This window comes from Schistocerca nitens, chromosome 7, assembly GCF_023898315.1.
Source record: "Schistocerca nitens isolate TAMUIC-IGC-003100 chromosome 7, iqSchNite1.1, whole genome shotgun sequence".
NCBI classification, from domain to species: Eukaryota; Metazoa; Arthropoda; class Insecta; order Orthoptera; family Acrididae; genus Schistocerca; species Schistocerca nitens.
Window position 1 is genome coordinate 397,147,015 of NC_064620.1, and position 13,444 is coordinate 397,160,458.

Here is a 13,444-nt window from a genome sequence, read left to right on the forward strand (position 1 = left end):
TACATAATGTTTTAAAAATTTAATTGAATTGAATTGGAAAATAATTAAAAGTGTCTTGGCTTACAGTTCACACCAATTCTGAAATATCTTCATCAGCAAGACATATTTATAATTTACGTACACCATTAAAACCTACAGATTGTGACCAGTACTCTTGATGAAGTTAACTGTCACTTTATATAGACGAACGTCTTTAGTGCACAAAAGAGATGAAGCTGATTGAGGAAGATGGTAGCCCATACTCAGCAATGTCTTCAGAAAGACCAACCGTACACGGTCAAATTTGGGGCACATAAATAAGATGTGGTTGACATCAGCTTCCGACTCAGGATCACACTCACATGCTGGTGAACTGTAAACGTTGATCCAATGTAGATGTTGTGGGAAGGCCGTGCGGTTCTAAGCGCTTCAGTTTGGAACCGCGTGACCGCTATGGTCGCTGGTTCGAATCCTGCCTCGGGCATGGATGTGTGTGATGTCCTTAGGTTAGTTCGGTTTAAGTAGTTCTAAGTTCTAGGGACTGATGACCTTAGAAGTTAAGTCCCATAGTGCTCAGAGCCATTTGAACCATTTTTTGCTGTGGGAAAGACGCATGATTGAAGCGGAGTCTAATGATGGTAGAAATCGTGGATCGGTCCAGATGTGTCCTCATGAACCACGGCTGTGAAGGAATCCGAGGTTGTAGCACTGCGTAATAACCGCCTTTTGTCTGTTGAGAAACGTTCCACATTTCCTGCCATTGTTGTCTTGCGTGATCCTTGACTTCACGTAAGTAGTCTGTGTAAGGAAGGTGCAGATCCAGGACGGTGCCTAAGGTTGCCGCTTGTTTGGCTAATGCATCAACTTCATCATTATAGAGGATACCAGAGTGGGAAGGTACCCACAACAAATGGATCGTCCGGCCCTTGCGTGTGCTGCGAATATATTCAGATATCACATCCGAGATATAACTATTGGTTGTTTTGTTCCATAGACTGTACTGAATGTTTTTATTAACGCTTTGCGAGTCAGATACTATCAATATCTTGTGGAAGTAAGTGCTAGAGACAAACTTAAGTGCTTCCAAAACTGCCACTGTCTCCGCCTTACAAATAGAAGTGCTCGTAGGCAGTTTGAAGGTTTTGCGGATCTGGATCTGAGGGCAGAAAAAAGCGCATCCGGTACACTCTTCTTGCGGAATTTTGGAGCCATCGGTATATACACAGAGAAAACCCGGCCATTGTGCTTGAACGAGACGATTGAAGCCAACGTTGACATTAGTACTGTCCAGCCAGGTCGTACTTAAATAATAGACTGGGATCTGGGAGGAGAGCGTTTGAAGATCATATTCAAAAACAGGTAGATGCGCTGAACGTCGTATAGAATGTATGACAGGTGACCAAGTGTCAAAGCTGGCACAAACGGCTGGCACTTTATTCCTTCTGTAGCATGCAATCCACAGTCGATAAATGCAGTCTCTACTTTGATAGACGGAACTGTCCATAATGGCCATGCCTTGAATGTAGAATTTGTCCGATAACATTTGGCGCCTAATGCTCAAGGGCATCTCCCCTGCTTCTACTGAAAGGGCGTCGGTGGTCGTCGATCGCATGGCTCCAAGAGAGGTACGAATGGCTCTATATTGAAGAGTAATTTGGAGGGATGAATCTTTGACGCAGTGTGGTAGAATTGACAGCCTTAGTCTAATCGAGATCGAATTATCCCTCGGTACATGGCGAGTAAAACACTCTGGTGCGCTCCCCACGAGACACGAGTGAGTGATCTGATTACATTTAAACCTTCTTCACACTTGGTAACGGTGGATCGGATGTGGGGCACCCAGCTTAACCGAGAGTCAAATATCATCCCCAGAAATCGAACGTGAGATTTTATTTGGAAGGTGTACTTGCCACACAGGTAATGTGATCAAGGCGAGCTGTCGTCGACTTGGAGAAGGGAACGACTGCTGATTTCTCAGCCGAGATCTCCAGCCCATTGATAGAAAGCCACTCAACGATGTGTGCGATGGTTGTGGTTAATGAAGTTTTGGCCTGAAGATATGAAGCAGCAGTAGAATAAACACATGTATCATCAGCATACTGTAGGGTTTTTGTGGGGGGAGTAAGTATGCGTTCTAGGTCGTGCGTATATAGAGTATACAGGATGTAACGGAACATATTAAAGGCTTTACTTTACCGAAGTATGCGATGCCCTCCAAATCCAACCAGTTTAACGAGTATTTATGATTATAGAAAAGTTATTGTATATGTTAACAATGATTGCACAACATGTCTCCATAAACAGTCAACCCATTAAATTATACTAAAAACTGACCCACACAAAAGTTAATATCACTTGATCACTGATACAGCAAATGTCATCATGTAAAAACCCTAAGTTTATCTTAAATAATTAATATGACGAAAAATAGTGGCCAACTTAGGTATTTTGGATCTCCTTAAATAAAAATCACCCAGTGAAACCTATTTGTTCACTAGGAGCGTTTTCACTCAGTATTCACGTAATCAATCCTATTTTAGACGAAAACCAATGTAATTCTTAATAATTCATGTTACTTACTTACTTATTTATGCAAATTAGAGAAGTCAATTGACAAACTTCTAAAACACGGCTTTTTTGTAACAAAGAATTATTCTGTCAAGTCAACAAATCTGTCTGTCATTTTAATAACATGTTAAATTATGTCACTCGATGCAAATTAATAACTTTTCTGCACAAATTATGATAACAGATGTACATGTGACTTATAAACTATATCTCTTTTTAGTAGTTCTTTGACAATGTTATAAATACAAGCAGCAAGAAGGGTCGGGAGGCAGTCGGAACGTCACTTTGGTAAAGTGTGTTTGTGTGTTATTGTTTGAGGTGGATAAACAATGCAAAGAACATGTAAAGGAAGTACTACTTTGTGTTGTGTCATGGTCTTTGGTGGACAGTGGAATTAAGATGGCCACCAGAGTAATAAATATTTGATGTTTACATATTTGTTGGTTTCGCTCGTTCTTTATCAACAGCACATAAAAAAACACGGGACCTCATGTTTTTAACCCTAGACAACCAGATTTAGAGCCAGCATCAGCATCGAGACACAGCAGCGATCCAGCAAGCAGCAGCGATTACTACAATGCATTTTAATGGCGCCAACCTAACATCAAGTGCTAACAAGCTCCGTAAATGGGAGTGAAATAGTGCGATTACAGCAATTAGCAATATCAACGACTAGGCGACCATTACAAGGAGAGGACTTAAAATGGCACGTTGCGGCAAGCCCTGGGAGACATAAAAAGGTCCGATATGGTACCTTTGAAACGGACGTAGATCGTCCTTTGAGTAATCAGGGTACTGATACCGTAGATCATCCGTGAAGGAATTCCGAATCCTGCCAGCTTGTCCAAGAGTAGCGGTATTTGTACGTGATCCTATGCACCCTCAACGTCCAGAAAAGCTGCCACTACTGTCTCTTTCGTTTAAAAGGCTGACGTGACATCCATATTAAGCAAAAACAGGCTATCCATGGTCCCTTTGCCTTTTCTGAAGCCGTAGTGACTCCGAGGCAACAAATTACTTTTTTGAAGCCACCATTCTAGTCTCCTTTTTACCATTCGTTCCAGTGTTTTTGCAACACACGACGACAAGGCAATAGGTCTATAATTAGTACCGACATTTGGATCTTTACCACTTTTGAGAATTGGAATTATTACTGACGTCTTCCATTTTGATATGATGTCTTTCTTCATCCAGTACTGATTAAAAATGTTCAAGAGAAAGTCTTTCGCTTCTATAGGCAGGTGTGCAAGCATAGAGTAGTGTATATGATCGATGCCAGGGCAACTGTCGCGCGATACTTTAATAGCTTCGTTGAATTCTTATTTAGAGAAAGGACGAAGGAGAACATGATAGCGGTCTTCTTCAGCAGGGAACCGATGGTTTAAAAATGGCACCGTGGGAGGAGCGATTGTATCTATGAATTCCTCTAACCAGGCCGTGGTAGCAGGAGGGGACGAAGACAGTCTTCTTGTTCTAAAAGCTTTTATTTTATGCCAGACGCTTGCCATACTGGTTTCATTATTTAGGGACAAGCAAAATTGTTTCCAACTGTCCTTCTTGGTTTTCTTTAGGAATTTGTTAACTCGCGCATTCACTTTTTGCACAGTCAAGAAGTTGTCCAATGAAGGATTCTGACGATAGGTTTTCAAGGCGAGTCGTCGCTTCGCAACTTCCCGAGAGCATTCATAATTCCACCAAGGTGGAGAACGGTGCTTCATTACTGTAAACTCTTTTTTCTTAGGGATGCTGATGCCAGCCGCGACGTTCATAGCATTGAGTAAAACTGGGTATGCATCTTCGTCCCGTAAGTCACGTCTCGTATTTGCGAGTGACCGCGTAGTATCGACGTTGATGTTAATGTGAAACTGTATTGGGAGATGATCGGATCCCATTGAATCCTGTTTAACGCACCAATTAGATATTTCAGTAAAGCAGGGGGTGCAAAGATTAAACCAACTGCGTAGGGTCTACGGAGGGGCGAAGTTATCATAGTAGGAGAGCCATTGTTGAGTATCACTAGGTTATTATCTTCGATAACGCTTATCAAGGTCCTGCCGTTCCTGTCTGTCACGTCTCCTCCCCACGCTACGTGGTGGGCATTCACGTCTCCAGCTACGATAAAGGGAGGCCGAAGCTGACTTATTAATTGTCTCCAGTCATCTTCCACGATACTGTGGTGGGGAATGCATGCAAATACAACGAGACAACTGTAAAGGTTGTGTGGGCAGTTCGTATCTCCACAGCAACTAATTCAAGGTTGGTGACAAGTATGTGTAACGGGTGTGGTCGATGCGGCAGCGAAGTTTTTACCAGTATAACTACGCCGCCCCACCCATCGAGACGGTCTTCCCTTACTATAGAATAATTTTGAAAGCGAATAGTTCGTTCGAATTTGAACCAAGTTTCACATAACAGAACGATATCAGGCTGACTTACGAACAGTTCTCGTTGCGAGCTTTCTCTATTAGAATTAGCCGATCTCGCATTCCACTGCAGTACCTTGAAAGCCGCCACAATTTAGGGAGAGAGAGATTGAAATATGCCAGTAACGAGGTGCCGGATATCGGAATTGTTCATAACACTATTTTGTCTCATGTTTTGCATGACAATATCAATCACATTTATTACCTTATCTACAAGTTCAGCATGATCTTGAGGCTGTCGTTGATTCCGGCGCTTGTGGGGTTGCTAATCTGTGAGCAGCAGGCTGGTATGGATTTTGGCTGATAGGAGTGAATGAATGTTGCATGGGATATAACAGGCTGCGGTACTGAGACCACTCACGAACATTACTGTGGTTGTTTACTTGCGCCTGCCGCCGGGGAGGCCGGTAAGCGACGTGTGTCTGCTGGGGCACATTTGCATACTGAGGTGCGTCCCCACTTCCGCGTTGTTGACTCTGCATGCTTGCGGCGGGCAGCGGCGGGAAGAGTTGTGGGTTTTGAAAGTCCGGAGAGCTCAAATTTGTTGGAGCAGGAATGATCGGAGCCGGCAAGTGATGTTGTTGAACCCCGGTGACGGATGCATAGGTTGGCATACGAGCAATAGACAGCGCATCGCTGAAGTCAATGTTGTTGAACGTAGCTAATTCTTGAGCTCGTCGCCGTATATGGTATTCCGGGCAGGAACGGTCCGTGGATACGTGTTGTCCCCCGCAATGAGCGCAAATAGTGATAGGTGAGACACAGGATTCAACATTATGTGGACCACTACATTTAATGCATCTCACCTGAGATCGACATTGTTTGCTGATGTGCCCGTAACGAAGCAAATTAAAGCACTGCCTGACAGTTGGTACATAAAGGTCGACGGGACATCTTGTTCCGTGAATAGACACGGCTTCCGGTAAGGTTTGAGAGTCGAAGGTTAACAAACAGGTCTGCAATTGAACGACCATATCTCTTCGTAAACCTCCGAACGCCTACAATAGGGAAGGGACATTGTACGACTTCCAAAATCTCCGCTTCTTCAAGGTTGGTGTCTACTTTCCTGATTACTCCCAGCTTATGGACAACAAAGGAAGGAATGTAGGCTTCTATATTTTTTTACTTTAATACCTCACTGGTAACTAGGAAATTAGCCATGTCTGGGGTTTTCAGTTCCACCTTAACTTTTGTTTTTCCTGCTGAAGAGATGTTAAGTATAGAATTCTTCACTTCTGGCAAGGAAATATGCAGTAATTTCCCTAGGGCCATAGGGTGCAAGCGCCCTAAGTTTTTGTCCAAACATTCCATGTAAGCTACGAATGGTCCCCTATCTGTACGTTTGTAAAAGTTGAGAGACCTCGGAGTAGGTGCAGGTCCCACAGGAGGGGTGTTAGTTGCACCATGTTGGTTAGGAGTGCGCCCAGAAGCAGTTGCTACAGGGGGGATCAGCTACATTTGGAACGTTAGTTACAGGTAAGAGTTGATTAGCGTCTGCTATGAAGGTTTTGGAATTTCTTAAATCCAGACTGACCTCACTTTGTCGCTTGTTTCTCGTAGGGGAGAAGCTGGAGGAATCCTGTTCCGATAAATCCATATGCTCTTCTGCCGGCTGTATTCCAGATTCTCCCCGAACAACTGCTAACGAGTGGCTGATCACAGCCGTCGTGTTGTCCAATGTAGTTTCTGGAGGAGCTGGTAAGGATGCTGCATCTGGATGTAGCCGCTGGGCAGGAGGTTGTTGTTGATGTTGGCCCATGCGGGCGTCGAAGTCACCACCCCCTTCTCCACACACCCCACCATATATGGCAGGTGTTAATGTGCCTAACAGGAAACCGTACCAAACGAAAGCTGTTACGCGCGTGCACTAGTAGGTAAACACAAGCGTCACACGGAAGAGCGACCGCGTAGCACGTCTTAACACTTCCGCATCTACAAGCGAACTGGCGACTTAAAGGGGTTCTTTACTAACCTCAACTGACCACGTCCATTCTTGAAGGTAACTAACGCTCACGACCGTTACGGAGCGTATTTAATGCAAAGCCAGCAAAACCGATATACATGCTCAATCTTCGTTAACGTCCCACACCTCCTTCTTGGTGCTGCAATTTGTTTTCCGTCAGTGTATATTTATTGTTAATGGCTATACTGCGGAGACTGATAGCCTCAGATGTTAAGTCCCATAGTTCTTAGAGCCATTTGAGCCATTTGAGGTTATGCTGCAAGTGCCCTGTGTAAAATATTCCAAGAACACAGTATTCAACTTTCCAACGTTCATTTCATAATTAGGACATGGTAACATTTATTTCCCTGAAATGTTTGGGAGAATAAGTCAAATTTTGGACTAGCTCAAAATCAAAAAGGACACGGTCTCTAACAGCTCTTCAGTTTGCCGACAGAAGGTAATAACCCTACACTTTCACAACATAGGCACTTTTTCGAAAGTACTTACTGACTACTTCTGATTTCTTGACCTGTTCACACTCTGGCCTCGGGAAAAACACACATTCGGCGCCCAGCCCTCAGCTTACTTGCATTCCTCGCTCAGTCGGCAGCTCCCATGATTTCTCAAAACAACCAACACTGTCTCTCGCTTCGTGATCCGGCAACTCGTAGTGTCAAAAACTTCACTTTACTTTCATACGCTCTATATTGGTGAGTGCAGGATTATTATGTCCTTTTTGGGGAAACATTGACATGCTAAGCGTTAAGGACCAGTTACAATTGATTTATGGCAATTCCCAGAATCTCACAAGCTTCCATAAATTATATTTCTACGAAATTCATAAACTGTGTGCTGGACCAAGACTCGAACCCGGGACCTTTGCCTTTCGCGGGCAAGTGCTCTACCAACTGCGCTATCCAAGCACGACTCACAACCCGTCCTCTCAGCTTCACAGCTTCAGTTTTAATCTGCCAGTAAGTTTCATATCAGCGCACACTCCGCTGCAGAGTGTAAATCTCATTCTGGAAACATCCCCCAGAATGTGGCTGAGCCATGTCTCCGTAATATCCTTTCTTCCAGGAGTGATAGTTCTGCTAGGTTCGTAGAAGAGCATCTGTGAACTTTGGAAGGTAGGAGACGAGGTAATGGCGGAATTAAAGCTGTGAGGAGGGGCTGTGAGTCGTGCTTGCCCGGGAAAGGCAAAGGTCCCGAGTTCGAGTCTCGGTCCGGCACACAGTATTAATCTCCAAGGGAGTTTATTTTACCTATGTTACATTTTAAAGCCAATAACAAGGGGACCACTGGAGCAATACGATCATATTGTAAGAAAAGTTAATAGGAAGGTTGAGGTAACTGTGGTTAAAACAACAAATTTGATAACTGTAGGCTAAATAGCAGCTGCTCAACAATGAACTCCATAAAACATGTCTAGAATTGGCCAATCTAGAACTGGCCAATAAATTAACGATATCGGCTCACTTTGAGGAAATAAAAAAAGAGAAAAGGCACACTTACAAGAAGAATTGCGAAAGATGCGGGAGAAACTGAGCAATAACTCGAAGGTATCGTAAACAGTAATGATAAACGTTCGCGTCTGGCATGACCAGTACTTGGATGGGTAGCTGTTCGGATATGGCGTGCGGTATTGACAAGAAGGGTCGTGGAGCAAGGCCCTCATCAACAGACTTTGCACGTTTCCACTTCAGGAGGCTGAACCTGCTCTTTGCTGTTTCCCAGTCATTCTTGCCATTCGACTTCGTTTTACTTTACTTTTAGTTTCATAATTGAGAAAGCCTTTTCCCTTCACTTACATTGGCATATTTCCTACAGAATATAACAGTGCGCTGCCAAGTGAGCGTCTGCTGGTTATGGTTACTGAGTTTGCGGAGAAGTGTTTCTGATGACGGAGGAACAGTACGAAATTTCGCAACAGCTTAATGTTGGAAAGCACGCTAAGATAATTCGGCGAAGAAGCATACAGGGAAAAGGCTGGTCCAAAATATAAACTGCGTGGTTCATGCTCATGGAAAACTGGCATATACAGAGGACATATGAGTATCAGATATCACCGAGAAGTCGAAAATAGCTGACCTACCATCTGTAGGTGGCGCCCTCTTTTGTACTGATCTACCAGTAGAAGGATCATTAACCCACCGTCAGAAAACGCTATTGCTTACAGCAGATGAGTGGCTATCGCGCCCGAAAGTTTTCCAAATCCTCGGGCCACTTGGACTGAACGAAGTCGTGGTCACTCCTGATAAGCTGCCTGTACTATGGGGTCTCAGCATCCAAGCAATTCGTAAGAAGCTTCATATTATGAACGTAATACAGAATACAGCTGAGTTACAGAGGTATGGACTTCCGTAAACTTCCAATGGAAACAAGTGCACCAAAAAATGTGAAAATAAACTGTTTCACGTCTGTTAGTGTATCCCGTCATGAGCATTTAGCATTTGTCACGAAGTGATGCAGGCTATACGAGACTATTACCACTCAAACAAAAACAAATAATTAGTAATTTTTACGTGTGTACGTAATGTATACCAATTTTCCATCACTAATCGCATGAGAGAATTTTTATGAATAGTATCGCAACAAAAGACCCAGTAAAAGTCGAAATTCCACTGAATAACTAGTGCACAAATCGATCTTATTGTAGAACATGCGAGCGACAGGCACTCATTACCACCTCTGCATCTTCCATTTTATTGAATATAGTGTCTGATCTCAGCATACAGCGCCAACTTATGACAATGAAGCAACAGCCTCTAAACGCCCTTAGTGGTATTTATTACGTATGGGTCGCCTAACAATGGGGAAGTTATAGCAATTACGTGATTTCAGAATGTAAGTCGATATTTAGATACAAAGTTTTATTTTTCTACTCAAATGAATAATCGACAACGATGAGACAGGACAACGTTCGTACAAAATGCCTAACCTCCTTATAATGTTAGTTCCCCACCACATGCCACCCACGCACACCCTCGAGATATTGAACGAACAGGTACCCAACTGGAGTGGGAAAGTTGGAGACCTTCAACAGAATACGCAGAAATGTTTCATCATTTAAGGCAATCCTATCACGGATGGTGCCACAAGTTGACAACGACATTTTCTGCTACTATGTGTAAGGTTCATAATATGGGATACACATCAGATTCTTTTGCTAGTTCTCACAAGTACATCTTCGAAGATCTATGCCTGGAAAGCACTGCAGCTATTGCCATCGCCGAATGCCGGGCCGAAAACTGGAGAAAATATGATAAAAACCAGAGACAAATGTTAAAATTTGCCTGTACACAAAGAAGCAAGTAAGTTAGCAACTCTGTTTATGTATTTCACGACACACATTCCCCCCCCCCCCCTCCTGGTGTTACCACTATTATTGCATTAAAAATATGTTGTTAGCGCTGTAACTGTATGCAAACCCAAAGATTAACGTTAGCTGAAAACTCTTTCCCTCCCATAGTTCCTGGATGGTGAGTAATAGTTGCTAATTAACACTTGATTGACAGGGCAGACTAAAACAAATTTATGACACACAACAAGAAATAACAAATAACATTTTAACAATATGTTAAAAACGATACATAACATTGGTATAACTTGATGTATGGCACTTGATGTCCTGCAGTTAATACAATGCTACATAAATAACTTTAATGTCTCTTCGTAGTCTTTGATATTCTGTTACTGATAGTAATGTTTGTAGGCACTCTGATACTGCTTGTAGTCCTCGGTAAATAGCAACTGCTCTGCTGGAATGTACTGAGCTGACTACAGGCACTGTGATGAACTATATGTTGACTGATTCACAGCTTTTTGTGTCTCCATGGCATGTCACATTCTGGCGCCTGTCGGTGGAAGAATTTCCGCTTGTTCTGGTACGATGTGGAAGCATATGACAGAATTCCGTACTGGCTTTCCACACTGTCGGCAGCCGTTCACAGTGTGCTTGAGGAAGTGGTGATGAAACTAGAACAGGTCCGTGTTTGTGAGCGAAATCTGGAAGGTCCTGCACGGAACTGAGACGCCAATCATATGCTTTGGCTGCCTGCAGCGTATTTGTTGTGTACCTCTCGCTGGGTACAGAACATTCCACTTTTGATATCACTGGCGTCTTGTCTCCTTGCCTGTCGGCGTGCGCATTTCTTGGGTGCACATCTGTTGCTCCTCGTCTCATTCAGCCGTGGCATCATTGGATACCCACACAAAAGCATGGTGAAAGGGCGGCCGGTCAAGTGTTCGCCATTTAGATGTCTGAAAGATGGAATGAGGCAAGAGGAGCGACGTCCACTGCCATCAGTTCATGGCGGGTTGCATGCAGCTGGGGCTACTGTTGGAGGCGCTGGTGAGGAGGATTTGTTACAGGCGTGGCTAGAACCTTCATACGACTGACTACATTTGTCTTCAATCTAGAATTTCTGCCTATATGTGTGTGAGTATGGTGTGACCTGATTTGATTTTAATTGCAGAATTCCATGTTTGATTCCATCTGCACATATAGTCTTAAACATAACATTGCCGAGCAGCTCTGTGACTATGCCTGATACCTATGCCTTTCTCCTATCCTAGCAAATTGAAATTAGTACTTGATAATTCAGTTTACAAAAAAAAATTGACTCGTGTCCAGACATGGCTTGTGGATGCGCGAGTGGCTACAAAAACTAAAACTTAAGTTCTGGGCGGTCTTCCATGGAGTTTATACGCTGGAGACAGTGCATCATTTGGAGAGTCCCTGAACTGAGAGAGGAAGATCAGTAAAACATTGTCATTATTGTACTGCTGAACCAGTTTCGTCATTTACAACTTGAAACCTCCTACGAATCTTTCAGTCAATTGGTCTCAGGTTGAAACGATGCAGTCCTGAAATGTGAAATACCTTATGTTTCACAAAACAGTTTACTATTCTGAGAATAAACTGTGTGCCGTTCTCTGTGGTTATAGATTTCTGCAATCCTTCAAGAGAGAAGACTCTTGACAAAGTCTGAATAACCTTTGTTGAGGATACTGATGACATTTGTATCATAAATGGAAATGTGGGGAAAGCACCGACGACTCTCAGCCAGTTTAGTAACTGAAATGGAGTGTACTGGGAAGTTCTCCGTAGTGTCTAGACAACTGGTATTTAAAGGAATTTCTTTTTATCTTGCCCTGTTGGCGATCGGGAAATCAAACCTGCATTCACGTGTTGTGCTGAGAATTTGAATAAAATTTCGTAGTCTTAACTCGACAGAAGCAGCGCCGACTGCTGCGAACATTGAGCTATCCATGTAGGAACACTACTGGTCGGCCCATTTGTTGTCACTAAAGGTATCTGGACGGAGAAGAGGATCAACTAAGGTCCGTAAATGTAATAATAAAACTTCTTCAGCGCATATATAATAGTGACACCTCCGTCAGGAACTGAATGAAATTCCTTTGTGCCACGTTCAGAGTATTTCAAGCAAACACAACTGGTCGTAGAAAACCATGATGTCGATGTGACAGAGCGGCGCCTATGCCATATTCTGAAGCGTCATTGTGGTGTGCGTACTGTAAGACCTTCAGATTATTTGACTTGTCGCTCTAGCGAAGTAGGCGAGTGTCAGCAATATGTCTCGTGGTCTTATCGTGGCGTGTTTATCTTCTGCCGTTAGGTCAGACAATAGAAATGCCACTTGTACGCTTAGAGTAGCAGATTGACGGTGACCAACTTTAAACAGAACTTGATTAATTTTCACACACATTTATTAAAATAATAAAAAATATAGACCTTACGTAACTTGATTCTGGATGCTGTTTACAACTGACAATCTGAAGTTCTTTTGGTCTTGGTACGTTAATCTTATTCTCACATATCTCTGATACTTGACAAAGTGACTATACATTTATGTTCATGGCTATGTACAGGAATATGGTAATCTTATTAGCCGCAGACTGAAGCAGACTAATGCAGACTGACTGATCGGAGGCCTGTACACTAGTTATAATACCTCGCGCGTTCATGTATCACTGCGCGAGTGTGATCCACGAGGAGAAAAGGTTCTACGTTAGCAGCAATCTCATTGGCTGCGTTACATATTAATACGCGGATCGGCGGAAGCAGAATTTGGTCCGTCTTTATGGAAGCGCCATCTCGGAGTGCGGAGACGGACGAGCGCTGCGCCTGCGCTGTTGTGCTTAGCGGGGCGCGCTCTAGTGGGCAAGTTTTGTACGCGCTGACTACGCGGATCTATGTAGACAACAATCATCAGCACTTGTGAACATTCTGCTTGGATCGTATGTCATAAACTTTTTTGTGTGTCAATTTGTCAACTGCTTGTTGGCTATCGTTGTTCCAATTCCACTGGGTACCATTTCGTAAGAACATGTGGAGTGGTTCACTGATGGAAGCTGCACGAAGAAGAAACTTACGATAATTTATTTGTCCCAGTGCGTAACGTAATTGCTTGGGAATCGGAGGATTTTTAATAGCGTCCATATGCTGCGGCGTCAACTTGATGCCATGCGCAGATAGTAATATGTCGTAAGTATTGCACTTCGT